This window comes from Mastigoproctus giganteus, chromosome 6 (assembly GCF_048544385.1).
Source record: "Mastigoproctus giganteus isolate SK-2022 chromosome 6, ASM4854438v1, whole genome shotgun sequence".
In the NCBI taxonomy this organism is placed as follows: domain Eukaryota; kingdom Metazoa; phylum Arthropoda; class Arachnida; order Uropygi; family Thelyphonidae; genus Mastigoproctus; species Mastigoproctus giganteus.
The window spans coordinates 150,709,092-150,724,411 of NC_143580.1; the positions used below are offsets into that span (position 1 = coordinate 150,709,092).

General features: G+C 36.0%; 1 protein-coding gene across 1 annotated transcript in view; it reads right to left on the reverse strand.

The window, feature by feature from the left end:
- Nucleotides 1-15,320, reverse strand: part of Ccdc85 (coiled-coil domain-containing protein 85) — a 308,764-nt gene that overhangs the window by 279,323 nt on the left and 14,121 nt on the right. The window contains exon 2 of the mRNA XM_090376314.1: nt 7,295-7,391. The gene's annotated coding sequence lies outside the window, so the exon portion shown is untranslated. The remainder of the gene's footprint in view (nt 1-7,294; nt 7,392-15,320) is intronic.

Here is a 15,320-nt window from a genome sequence, read left to right on the forward strand (position 1 = left end):
TGATGAGTTGTATGAATTTTATGATGAATAAAACTTGAGTTCAATAACTTTATGTAATACATTTTTTTTCAAATTTCAGGCCCCAAAATTAAGGTGCATCTTATACATGGGAGCGTCTTATACGTGGGGAAATACGGCAATTTGAAAATTCTAATGCATTCCCCACTCAACATCTTACATCAATTTTCAATTATAAGCCTTTGTCCAAATTTAGACTTAGCAGTAAATTCTCTATTAGCAATCTTCAGTAGGATAACTTAAAATTAGTGATTTTAATGATGCCTTGGTCTAGTGCAGTGTTTCTCAATCTTTTTTTAATTATCGCCCCCTAAAGGACTTTTTTAGACAATTTTTTTTCCTAATCCCCCACCCATGAAATTTTAAACAAGAAAATATGGCTATGGTACAGAAAGCCAACACGAGGAGTACAAGGAACGTCGGATAACTTGCACAGAAAATTAGTTTCCCAACACCGGAATCTGGTGTTGGAAATGTGGCAGGGCAAAATATGACTGTGATTCTAAAGAAAAAAGGTTAGGTTACCCCCTCCACTTTGGGAGAGTTTCAAGCTCCCGTGGGATTCAAGTGGAGGTAACCTGACCTTCTTTCACTATTATGGAAAGCGTTCATTAGGGCATGTGCGATTAGCGCAAGTTACCATTAGTGCTTCTGAGTGCTACTAAACGAAACTAAACCAATGTTATCGCATGTGTTGTGTTCATGCACCAATCAGCACATCATTTGCCATGCCTACCTGTCAATCAATATATCGTTCTCGACTTCTGTTCCAGATCTACTGTCTATTTACCGAGCGAGCAGTGCTAGAGTACCGTATCAGGAAACTAATTTTCTGTGTAAGTTATCCAATGTTTCTCGTCATTCTCGTGTTCTCGTCATTCTCGTGTTGGCTTTCTTTACCTTCACCAAAAATACTTTATACTTACTCTTTTTATTCAATGGGATCCCTGAGCCTGATGCTTCTTAGCTAAAAGTTCAATGTTCGGTATGATGTTAGTAAATTTAATTCTAATGTCTCCTCTTGAATATATATCGATTCTGTTTCTTTCCTTTGTTAATATTTTATTTACTGAACTAAAACCACTTTCAATCATATAAGACATTGGAAAACAAAGAAGCACTTTGACCATTTCAGACCACATTGTTGAATAAAGAAGTTTACTTGTTTTTGATCCCCACAACTCAGCCATTCCACCTTTTTAGAATTTACATTTATTCAATGAGCCCTTGAATTTCTTCACTAGCAGACCCGGCACTGCATCCAATTGGATCTAACATCCAAGGCTTCAGTTCAAAAGAAAATAAATCTGAAAATCTATTTTTCATTTCACCTTTTAAAGTACACAAATGATCTGAATAATTCTTAAGATCATTCTTGGTGAGAGATTTATTGATTTCAGCAAACTCTTGCATACCACAAAATTGTTTTCTTATTAAATTGCTTTCAAATATTTCCAGTTTTTCAGTGAAGGCTTTTAATACGCGTTTGCAGTCTACCACTACAATTAATTTCCCTTGAATTTGAAGTGATACTTCATTTGGTTTTCGAAAAATCCAAGCGATATAATATATGTTGTTTTTGTGTTTGCTGATCTCCTTTGCTAAATCAGTCCCCCCCGCCTTCGCTTTCTAAACAACTAATTATCATATCAAAAAGGTTTACAAATCTTGTTAGACAGTTTCCTTTAGAAAGCTATCTGACTTCTGTATGTAAAAGAAACCTTGCATATAGTTCATCATTATTGACACAAAATTTTCTGAAATGGTCACATAGCATATAATATTTGCTATGTGACTATTTTATTGATGGTTTTAATAACTATACTGAGAGATTGATAAAGAACTGGACTAATATGTTTTGCAACCAGATGATGTCGGTGCACAATGCAGTGCAGTGTAGTGCAAGAATTTCAAGACATACTTCCTTTAGGTGGGCTATAAAACCTTTATGTCTTCCAACCATGGAGGTAGCACCATCAGTGGCACAGATACCAAATTTTCCGATGGTATTTGTTTTTCATCAAACCATGTTTTTACAGCAGCTCTAGTGGATGCTTCAGTACAGCAATGGATGCTCCAGTACAGTCAGTTTCTATAGATTTTACAAACAACATCTCTTCTTGCAATTTACAATCATCCTCGAAATAATGAATGTATACCACCTTTAGAAGGACTTATTGTCAGTAACTGTGGATTCACCAATCTGATTAGAAAATTTTCTCATTTTTAGTTTGTCAATTAGCTGTTCTTCAATGTTAACTGACTTCTCATCGATTCATCTTCGAACTGAATCGTTGCTGTGGCAATGCTTTGAAAATACTGGAAGGATTTTGATGCATCACTGTTGAAATTGCAATTTCTAATGCGAGTTATAACTGTATGAGCACTACCAGTTTTTGAAATGATTGATGCAATTTTATAAGAAGCAATCATTCCATCACCATTTGTTTGTGTGTTCTTAAATAAGGAAATAACAGTGTTACATTGCTCAAAATTCTGTTTTAAATTTTTAAAATATTCGATATGTTTACCAACTCTAACAGGATGTTTCCTTTTTAAGTGATCTAAGAGTCTTGAGTCTTCATTGCCACATTTGAAAAAATCTATTACACATAAGACACATTGGCTGTCTTTAGTCGAATGGGCTTTCAATAAATCCATAAGCTAGATATTCATCCAGATACTGTCGATATTTTTTCTTTTCAGCACTTGACATGATTGATGATGGGCTGAATAACGACAGAGAATTAAATAATAAAATATAAACTATTTTTGTTTAACTCTCATAGCCCATGTCACTCACAAAAGAACTGATGATCAAAAATAAACAACTTTAGCATTAGCATAGGCATATGATGTAAGAAAGCAAGCAGCTTATATAGCATCAGCCATAAAAAAAAAAAAAAAAAAAAAAATTCTGATTTCACCCATCCATCCACTGCAAATGTTTGTTTAGTTTCTGCCTTAAACTTATTTAAGTTCTCAACCTCTTCTATGACAGATGGAAGTGTGTTCCAACTATCAACCACCCCCTGGCTAAAGGCAAATTTCTGCATATCTATTCTACAATTGTCTTTCCTCAATTTTAATTTGTCTCCTCATGTGAGTAATCTGAGCAAGATGAAGAATTCCATCAGCATTGAGCTTGCTCAAACCTTTCAAGGCCTTATACACCTCAATTAGATCACCTCAAACCTAGTCTCCAGATGCTGCAATTTGCAGGACTTAAGCCTTTCACGGTAAGCAACCCTTTGTTCCACTCACCAATCTCATTGCCCTTCTCTGTACTCGTCCCAGCAGCTCTACATCATTCCTAAAATGACGCCTCCAGACCTGTATGCAGTACCCAAGGTGTGGTCTGACCATTACCTTATACAAGGAAACAATCACCTCCTTATCCCTGCTAGCAAAATTTCTGTATATCATTGACAAGACACCCTGAGCTACTCTTGTAGCTTGTCTGAACTGCTCAGAAAACTTCACATCTGACTGCACAATTATCCCCGGGTCCTTTTCATTCTCCACTATCCTGAGTGTAGATCAACCCAGTTGGTACATTGCTCTGGGGTTACTGCTACCCATATGCAGTATTACATTTGTCACTGCTAAACTTCATTTGCCACTTCTCAGCCCACCTGCTCAATTTTTCTAGACTCCGAACCATGGGGGGGACTCCACTAATAACATTAGTCCACAAAGAGCAGTATCCATTGATTATCATTCTCTGTCTTCTCCCACTCAACCATCCTTATATCCATTGTAGTAACTTACCCTTAATGCCATACTACTCCAATTTGTACAGTAGCCTTCCATGTGCAACAGTATCAAGTGTACAACTTCCACAAGGAAACAATAAATCAATACTAACTGTCGCTTAGAAAGTATAAACAATAGACAAGCATTTCATCATCCCTCATATATTGACCACAGGAAAAAAAGAATAAATAAATAAACAATGCTACCACGCCACCGCCAAGGTTACAGCTGTTGGAAAAGCACAAACGCCAAGGATTGCGGAGACATTACCTCTGAAAGCACTTAGGCATTTAATGCCTATGAAAAGCAAAGGTGGTTGAATTAAATCACGCCCGCTATCTTCCTTTTATCAAAATTTCTCATTCACTCCTAATATGCAGGGTGTTTCAAAAATGATGGTCAATAATTTAAAGGAGAAAAGTACAAACTAAAATAAGCAAAAAAGTTCCATTTTCGAGATAATACACTTTTTCTGTTAAGATCTGCCACTGATTATGGGGGCACTAGTTTAACAAAAAGCTGTGAATCCTTTGCTAAGGGTGGTTTTATTAAACATAAGATAATACATTTTTAATTTTTGGTTTCAACACCACAGGATTTTACAGATGTTGCATGTTACAGGATGTTATAAAAGGTGTTCAAAATGCTGTCCTTGCATTGTACGCAGCTTTGTAGTCTTCTCTGCATTAAGTTGCAAATCCTTTCAGGCATCCCTGGGTCATTTCTGATTTGTTGAAAGGCTCCAACCCGGCAATGCAATTCCTCAGCTGTGTTAATGTCAGAAGTGTACACCAAGCTTTTTATATGACCCCAGATATAAAAATCCAAAGGATTTAAGTACTCTTCATTGCTGTAACCTCTTTCCATGTTGACTAGCCTTTGACAAGTACTAGTATGCCTGCTGCTACGTCTCAGAGCATTGAGAGAGGGGAAAGGGAGCGAATGAGCATAAACAAACAAGTCAGTGGGGGATCCCAACTAGAAATGTGCAATATCTCGAAAATGATTCACTTAAGGACCCATGTTTACTAGGCTTTTTTTGCATATTGTAGTCTGTACAGTTCACCTTTAAATTATTGACCATCACTTTTGAAACACCCTGTAATATACAGTACCTATATGTTAAAAATAAGTTGTCTCAGAGGAAAAGGAAAACCCAATGAGAGAAATTAAATATTAACGAATAAGATGTATGGTTGAACTTTGGAGGGCCACAAACCATTGTAATACCCATGATTTTTTCGTCTCCATTGAGAACCCCTGGTCTAGTGGCTGTATTTTCAAAATAGTGTTCCTGAGAATTAACATTAAATTAAAATTATTATTATTTAATGGCACCAGAGCTTGGCTTCTGTTATTGTTGTTTAGGGTTTTATTGGTGCATCAGCGACTAAGGCTATAATGCACCAAAACCAGGTCATAAAAAAGAGAAGATTGATATTTCAGTGATATGTAGAAAAAATTAATAAAACAATAAATTTTTAATATGTGTAAAAATATTTTAAACATATTAAATAAGTAAAAACAGCTGACAAATTGACATTGTTGGATAAAATCTGACTGAGTGTATAAGGCTCAGTCAGATGGCTAAAAGCAGTAAAATATAAACGACGTTCATGCTTGTAAAGTGGGCACTCAGATAAAATATGTCTTATGGTTAAAAAAGGTGTCACATGTTCACACAGAGGATAGCATGACACCACCTCCACCCTCAGCATGAATGAATGAGTAAGATGACTACGTCCTATGTGGAGGTGAGCTAGAACAACTTGCTCTTGGTGGTTCCTGTGCAGACTCGACTGCCATAGTTTAATTATAGGATTTATCTAATAGAGCTTGTTCATGACCTGCCCATGCCAGAGCTTGGCTGCATATATCCATGTGTGAATTTTATCTGCATAAGGGTGTGTTCACAGGTCAATTTACATATTGTGCAGAATAAAAAAAAAAAACAGAATAACTCAAGGTGAAAGGAAATCCATATGTTTATGTTTATTAATGCAATATGTAAGGGGAAATATAGTCAAATCTATTTCCTTAAAACGATAAAGTTTGCAGATTTTTCTATGATGAGTTGCTATCACTGCCATCCACATTAATGGAAACAAAAAATTCATGATACACTTTTTGCTTGTATTCCCCCCCCCCTTCCTTCAACATCTCAGATCAGTGCCAGATTTAGGCATAAGCCAATTAAGCCATGGCTTGGAACCTTGTCATTTCCTTCTGTGAGGATAAAAATCTATAATTTCATATTGTAGGGGCTCGTCACATCTTTGGCTTAGATCTTCATTATGTCTGAATCCAGCCCTGCCTGTTGCCTTGGAAACAAAGTCTTGGATGGCAATATCTGATAAAATAGTCCTGTTTCATTGGCTCTAATGTCCAGCAAAGGATTGCCACTTATGATGCAATCACAATCTGAAATCCACTCAATTAGAAGTGGCCACACCAGTTCCACCTGATTCATAAGTCATAGCTTACGGTATATGTTGCATCAATCTTTGAATCACTGTAACCAGCAAGTTCTTGGTTCAAATTTCTCGTGTCCTAAGACTAATCTGAGATCATACACTTTTGCTTTCAGAATTTATCCACATGCTCACTTGGTAGGCTTTGACTTGTGACTAGCTAGTTAACTTAGCTATGTGAAATTCTATATTATTTTGCCAGATCAGCTTTTTTCTGGCCTCCATTACATTTTTAAGTTATTTCTCCTTCTTCTGTCAGAGTTAAAATTTTACAATTTTGAGACTTGTTTAAGTCAGTTTTCAGCAATCTTCTCTGCATTTGCAAGAAGTGCAATGCAGAGAAGATTCCTAAGCCCTTTACATAATTGATGAAATTTCAGTTTTGGTTTCTCCTTTTTTTTTTTTTTAATTAAAATTTTTAATTAGGTAGAAGAATCATGTTTTCTTCCCCATTCATTTTCGTAATAAGTCACTTATTTACAGTAATAAAACCCTTGCTCAACACATAGCACAGTGCCTTTACTTCCATTTGGGGGGGGGGGATGCAAGCACGCACGCATGCATTTATGTGCATGGTATTGCATTCATGTCCTACTTTTAAAGATCATTACAAAACTGGTTGCAAAAAATAAGAGCAATATCTGTAACATTAGAAGTGAAATTAGATTGCATGATTAATGTGCTGTTCATATCACCAGATATCATGGAATTCCTTAATGGCAGTAAGGGACATAATAAAAAATATAAATTATTGTATGGTTTCAAGGACATGTACACACTACATGATTAACGTTTTTGTGTATAATACTAGCATACTCACATTTTTCTTCTTACTCCTGATCAGGAAACCTGAAACGTAACTCCTATTTATACAGTTGAATCTGTGAAACAACTCAACCCGATATTCATTGTTTGTGGTGTGCAGTGCTTTTTATTTTGAGGAACAAAATAAAATGAATAATGAGAGATATGCTTTCCTAAAACTAACAGTTAAACAAAATAATCCAAATTCAAAAACTTCATATAAATAAAAGAACTAATATGCTTACCTGGACAAAAAAAGGATATGCTGAAAGGATAACTAAAGGAAGAACCTATGCAGACCAAGACAAGCATCACAACACGTCATCATATAGAAAAGATTCACTACAGATGGAATATGATATCATAAACAACAACAAACAATAAAATAAAAAACATAACATTCATGATTAGATACCGAATAAATGTTAAAACAATAAATAAATAAAAATAAGGGGCTTTTTTTTTTTTAATAATACACTTTAAGTTCTTTATAGCAACCCCCTGTCATTATATCAGAAGGACATTACACAATAGGTTCATAAATTCAGCAAAAGAACAAAGAATAGTGTGAATATTTAATATAATTCTACTATTAAAATATAATACAATTCTAAACTTTTACTATTACCAGTGCTTTTTTTGTGACGGTACGCAACAGTACGGTGTACCGGCACCTTTATTAACAGTGATGTGTGACATTTGGATGCAGTGCACTTTGAAATTTGTAATATTCTGCAAATTTTTTTCACATGTTTACTACTATTCAAATAAGCTTAAAATTATTTAACTTAATTTACATTTTTCACTGTCTATTGTTAAGATATTTTCTATATAAAACTGTATAACCATTTTTATAAATCTAAATTACTCAGTCAGACCTATGTTTAATTATTTTGAATTCCCCTTGGAAGTTAAGTTACATTTAAAATAGTTTCCGTTAAGCGAGAAAATTTTCATATAGCAAACGGATTAGGAGAGAATTAACTTGGTATGCCCTGTTCGCATTTCTGGTCTTCAGGCAATTAGTGCTGCTGCACGAATTAAGAGAGCTGGAAGGATTACCATTCTACAATTTAGTGTTACCTGGTAAAAACTATCCGACCACCCATCCCACATAGCATTAGCATTAGTAGATGCATATGATGCAAGAAAGCAAGCTTATTCAGCATCAGTCAAAAAAAAAAAAAAAAAAACCACTACTCCCATTTCACCCCTCCGTTCGTTCGAAATACCTGTCCAGCTGAGCCTTAAATTTGTTTAGGCTATCAACTTCAACAACAAGCGATGGAAGTCTATTCCACAAACCAACTGGTTTGTGGAATAGACTTCGTCGGATAGATGTGCGGAAATTTGCCTTTAGCTGCTGGCTAAAGGCAAATTTCCGCACATCTATCCGACATCCGTCCTTCCTCAATTTGAATTTATGCCCTCTCAGGTGATTATTCTGAGCAAGAGGAAGAATCCCATCGGCATTGAGCATGCTCAAGCCATTCAAAGCCTTATACACCTCTATCAGATCACCTCGCCGGTACCTAGTCTCCAGGCTCTGTAATTTGCAAAACTTAAGCCTTTCTTCGTAAGAGCAACCCTTTGTTCCTTTCACTAATCTTGTTGCCCTTCTCTGTACTCGTTCCAGCAGCTCTACATCCTTCTTGAAATGAGGCCTCCAAACCTGTATACAGTACTCAAGGTGTGGCCTGACCAATGCCTTATACAAGGGAATGATCACATCCCTGTCCCTGCTAGAAAAATTCCTGTATATCATTGACAAGACACCATGAGCTACTCTTGCAGCTCGTCTGCACTGCTCAGAGAACTTCATATCTGCCTGCACAATTACCCCCAGGTCCTTTTCATTCTCTACCACTGTCAGCATAGTACCACAGAGTTGATAAGTTGATCTGGGGTTACTGTTTCCCATATGTAGTACTTTACATTTGTCAATGTTAAACTTCATTTGCCACCTCTCAGCCCATCTGCTCAACCTTTCCAGATCCTGTTGCAGCAGCATAGCATCAGTAGTGTCCTTAACAACCCTGCCAACCTTTGTATCGTCTGCAAACTTGGACATTAAGCCTGATACACCATCATCAATATCATTTATAAATACAGAAAACAACAATGGACCCAACACTGAACCCTGAGGAACTCCACTAATAACATTAGTCCACGTTGAGCAGTGTCCATTGATTACCACTCTCTGTCTTCTGTCACTCAACCATCCCTTTATCCATAGCAGCAATTTGCCTCCAATGCCACACTTCTCCAATTTGTGAGCAGTCTTCCATGCGCAACAGTATCAAAAGCCTTTCTAAGATCCAAATATATAATATCAAAGTTATTCCCTGCATCTGGTTCTTTTGTGACTACATCATAGTATCCAATCAAATTTGTCAGACAAGACCTGCCCTTAACAAAACCATGCTGTGTCTGAGCTATAACTGAATTCTTGTCCAGATGATCCTGCAATGCTTCTTTAACCAGTGCCTCCATTAATTTTCCTGAAACCGAAGTTAAACTAACAGGTCTATAATTACTTGTGTCAGCCTTTGATCCTCCTTTGTGAATTGGGGTTACATTTGCACATCTCCAGTCTATGGGTACCTCCCCTGAGTCCAAAGAAGCTCTCATAATTATGGCTATGGGTTTGCTTACTTCTTTTGCTGCCTCCTTTAATATAACTGGATAGATCCCATCCACCCCAGGTGCCTTTTTTATGTTTATCCTCAACAATTTCTCCTCCACTTTCCTCTCAGTTATTAAAATATCATCTAGCTCACTGCCAATGTTTACTTCACCTACGACATTCCCCTTCCTGAATAACTCCTCATGTGTGAATGTAGATGCAAAATACTCGTTTAGATTGTTAGCCACCTGAGCAGGATCCTCAACTGTTGAACCATCAACATCCAGTGGACCAATCTGATTCATCCCTTTCCTTCTTGAGTTTAAATAGGTAAAGAACTCTTTTCTGTTTTTCTTTGCGTCCTTTGCCAAGGATTTCTCATAATCTGCCTTTGCCTGCCTAATCTCCTTTGTGACTTGGTTACAGACCAACTTATATCTATCATAGGCTTCCATGTCACCCATTAATTTTTATGTATCCCATGCATTTTTCTTCTCTGCCATATGTCTCATTAGTTCATCTGACAACCATTTAGGCCTGAACCTTGAACAATATTTCTTGGTTGGTATGTAAAGCCTGGTAGCTTCCAAGATTAGTTCCTTGAATGCTTCCCATTTTGAATTTGCTGTTGGTAACATCATCAGTTGGTCCCACTGTATAGAATTTAAATACTGTCTCAGACCATCATAGTCGCCTTTACGAAAGCAAAAACCCTTCCCTTTGCCTCTGATGGTAGTTACCTCCTTGAGTAAATCCCACTTCAGCACACTGTGATCACTGCCACCCAGTGGTTCCTTTATCTGCAGATTCCTAATGCATGAAGAATCACTACTGATAATCAGATCAAGAGTATTACTCCCTCTAGTTGCCTCCCGAACATGCTGGTGTAGAAAACAATCATCCAATAAATCCACAAAAGCCCTGCTAGTGTGTGAGTGACCAACCCACAAATTGCAGTCAATATCTGGGAAATTAAAATCCCCCATTATAAGACTCTCTGATTTACTGGCCCATTCTATTTCCCTGTACAGTATCTTATTATACTCATCAGAGTCATTAGGCCTATAGCACACTCCTACTCTCAATTTTGATTTACCTATGTTTATGTCACACCAAACTGACTCGACACTGCCCTGTCCATCAATGTCGACTGGCTTCACTTCCTTGGATTTTATGTGTTTTTTAACTAATAGCATAACCCCTCCTCCCCTCCTGTCCTGTCTATCCTTTCTATACACATTGTACTCCCCAAATTCCAGTTCTGCATTCCTTATATCTGTGTGACACCACGTCTCTGATATCCCAACAATATCTGCCTTTGATGTTTTGAGCAATACCTCAAATTCATCAAATTTATTTACTAAACTCCTAGCATTGGTGTACACGCAAGTATACCTGCACTTGTTTCTATTCTTAGCTACCCTAACACAACCCATGTGTTTACTTGTATCACAATGACTTCCAGCAGTCTCTGAAATATCCTGCATCTTGTTTTTCAGGCTTCTGCTCATTCCAATAGAAGCAGTGCAAGAATCTCTTTCACCTCTGATGCAAATTGCAGATGTCTGGCCATGTATATAAACACCTCAGTGCACAAAAATGAAAAAAGTAAGGGACACCACCGAAAAATTAAACAAAATTCAGAAGATTGATAGTTTTTTTCCAACGACAACCGCAAGCCAATCCACGTAATGTACCAGCTGAACTGAGCGAAGATCGCCCTGCTTCATTGGATCTGGCAAGAACAAATGACAATCAAGACCATCAAGTTAGGGAAAATGAAGCAGTAAGTCCAGAAACAAACTCATTTGTTTACGAAGGATCAAGATTAGATCCCTCAGTTATTTCGCAACAGTATCTAACAAATCATGAAAATTTTTCAGAAAATATTTCTGATGCAGACAAACGTATGATAATAGCTTCAGGTCCATGTCAACCTAAAAGTCCCTTTCCAATTACTGTACAAAATAATAGGTAGAGGTCATTTTCTGAATTTTATTATAGAAAAACAACAAAAGCTGGTCTTAAAGTACAAGTTACATGGCTATGTTATTCTCAAAAAATCAGATTTTTATATTGTGAACCCTGTTGGTTATTTGAAGGTCGCTTCTAATGAAGATTTTAAAAAAATCTTGGATAAACGGCATATCTGACTGAAAAATTTATCTAATAAAAATTAAAAGACATGAAGCTCCCTCTGTTCACATTTCTGCTTCTATAACATACAATCTTTGGCACACAAATAAAACAATTGATGATGATTTAGTAACCAGTATAACTGAAGAAAAAAATTTCTGGAGACAAGTTTTGAAACGCATTATTCATGTTACATTAGTATTAAGCAGTTGCAACATGGCATTCAGAGGTCACTGAGAAAATCTGAATGATAAAAATATAAAAAGTGGAATTTTTTGTCTATAATTGAGCTTCTATCAAACTATGATCCCATATTAAAGGAATTAATTTCAAAAACGTAATTACCGGTCAACATATTTGAGTCCAACTATTCAAAATGAAATTATTTATGTTATTATTGATGAAATAAAGTCTGTGTCATTTTTCTCCATAATCATGGACACTACCCAGGATGTCACAAAAATTAATCAGATGAGCCAAATATTTCGTTATGTTACTGTAAAAACAGAAAATGAAATACCATCAGAAAACATTATAAATGAGTGATTTTTGGGATTTTATAGTATATAAGATCAATCAGCCAGTAAAATTGAAAGTGACATTATTTACTGTATAGAATCCAAAGGGCTAGATTTACAGACCTGCCGAGGTCAAGGATATGATGGTGCCGCAACAATGAGTGGGGCATATAGCGGTGTGCAATCAAGAATACAGTGGATTCGGGTTATCTGGTCCACCGGTTAATCAGGGCACCTTTATTTGGGGCAAATCTTAAAAAACAGAAACCAATCGAGAAAATAGCCAGGGTTTACTTCACTTAATTGGGACAGCATGCCGTTTAATTGGGGCAGGAGACCGCAGCACTGGAGATTACCCTACAATTGTCTCTGACAGTACCACGTCGTTTGGTCGAAATTCTGGAGGTCACAACCATAAAACATTAAAAATAATTAGCAGAAACCTGTTTATTGGGCTTTTCTGTTAGTGCAATCTATCATAAACAAATAGTAAACCCGATCTTACTGAATTTGCAATAATACCGACAGCTGGAATTCTGTGGGTTATTATAGTGAAATGTGTTTACACTTCCATGAAATCTTCAATCATATAAAAAAATTAATTTTCAGATCTTCTCTTCATTCCTATTTTTAAAGCTTTGTAACTCGTTACTCCGTTCTCACTTGCGCATATTGTGTTACTTGCAATTTGTGTGTGCTGTGTTCTTTGTTATTGATTGCTTATCTTTTTACTGTTTTAAATTTTAACCCCTACCCACAAATGTCAGTGAACAGAAATGTCAACTAGTTAGTATGTACATATTCCACTACGTATTAATTATTCGATTATCATATATTCTTCAGATTTTCACGTATCATTTAATTTTTTAATTGGTAAGGTAATAAAGGGTAAATTTGTGCTTAATATATCTTTGCTTTTATAGCCTGTGGATAATATTCCTCCTATTTTCGCTAATTAGAATCGCTGTTTAATAGAATTAAAATTCAATTCACAAACTTGATCACAATGACCGACGCTTACTGCATATCGTATAGTGAACCAATTGTAAAGGGGGGGTACATTGTATTTTTAACTATTTACATGAAACTTCGGAAAATTTGGGGCAGCTGCTTAATCGGGCCAAAATGTACTAATACCAATGTGTCCCAAATAACTGGAATGGACTGTATTACAAAAAAGTTCCAAATGCCTACTATGTTCATTGCACGGCACATAACTTAAACTTAGTAATTAATGATGCTGTGAAAAAAAGTAGCTGAATGTTTCTTTATTTTATGACATAATTTAAAATATTTACTCATTCTTTGCGGATAATATTGTACGATGGGATCTATTGAATCAGAAACAGATGCAAATGATAGCACTATATCAGCAATTACTCTAAAGAAATTGTGTCCAACGTGTTGGTCATCAAGATTTGATTGATTATTTACTAGCATTGTGCTATAGATTTACAGATGTCCTAAAAATGTTAGCAAAAATAATATTAGTGTCTAAAAAAAATGAAAGATGCCAGGCAATTGGCTTGCAAAAAAATGGAAACGTTACAATTTGTTTTCCTTTTGGTATTAAATTACAAAATATTGGAATCAATTAATTTAACTTCATAGTTACTGCAACAAAAAAAATCTAGATCTCAATCAGGCAATGTTTCATTTAGAGGCATCTTTAAATTCTATGGTTTTTCTAAGAGATAATCATGAAGAAAGTAAAAGTATTGCATTTTCTTTAGCAAGATCTCTGGGAATAAATATAAATTTTAGTAACAAACGCAATAGGAAAGTTAAAAAGTTTGAAGATTTCGCTTAAGACGAACGACTTCAAGATTCTGAAATATGGTTTAAAGTTGATATATACTATGCAACAATAGACATTGTGATACATCAATTAAAATGCAGATTTCTTAATACAAAAAATGTTGTATTTAATTTTAAAATTTTGCAACCAGAAACACTCTTATCTTTTAGCGATGAAGCTCTGAAACAAGCGGCTGTAGAATTTAAAAACCGATACAACAAAGATATTTCTGATGACTTTCCACAGCAACTATTAAATTTAAGATCATCTTCAGGACAAGAAATTTCAAAAATTAATTCAATTTGGGACTTATGCAACCTTATTTTAATTAAATAAGATGTTTTAAATAAGATGGTCTGGCCAGGAGGGTTGAATTCCTTACGAATAATTCTGTCATTGTCCAAAAAACAGATCAGCATGGACTTCAACATTGCTCCTCACTTTGGCTTTCTTCGGTCGGGGCAAAGATGGGACTTCAATGAGACTTCATGCTCAACCACAGTAGGTTCCTCCTCTTCATCACTACAAATTTCAGGTTCTATGACATCTGTAATGAATTCCTCTTCATCCATGTATATCCTGAAACACAATGTCCACGTCCACTTCAGCATAGTGTTCAAGACCCATCTCCCCTTTAAATTTAGTTGATGCACATCCTCAAATTTCTTCAAGATTAATAGATCTGGAGGCCTCATTTTAGGAAGGATGTAGTGTTGCTAGAACGAGTTCGGAAAAGGATAACAAGATTGGTGAGAGGAGTAAAGGGGTACACTTATGAAGAAAGGCTTAAGTTCTACAAGTTGTAGCATCTGGAGACTAGGCACCTGTGAGGTGATCTGACTGAGGTGTATAAGGCCTTGAATTGTTTGAGCAGGCTCAATGCTGATGGGATACTTCTGCTTACTCAGACTAAGAACCTGAGAGGGCATAGATTCAAATTGAGGAAAGACAGTTGTAGAATAGATCTGTGGAAGTTTGCCTTTAGCCAACGGGTAGTTGATTGCTGAAACAGATTTCCATCTGTTGTTGTGGAAGTTGATAGCTTAAATAAATTTCCATCTGTTGTTGTGGAAGTTGATAGCTTAAATAAATTTAAGGCTGAACTAGACAAGCATTTGGAGTGACTGGATGGGTGAAATAGGAAAGTTTTTTTGGGTTTTTTTTGGCTGATGCTGTATAAGCTTGCTTTCTTA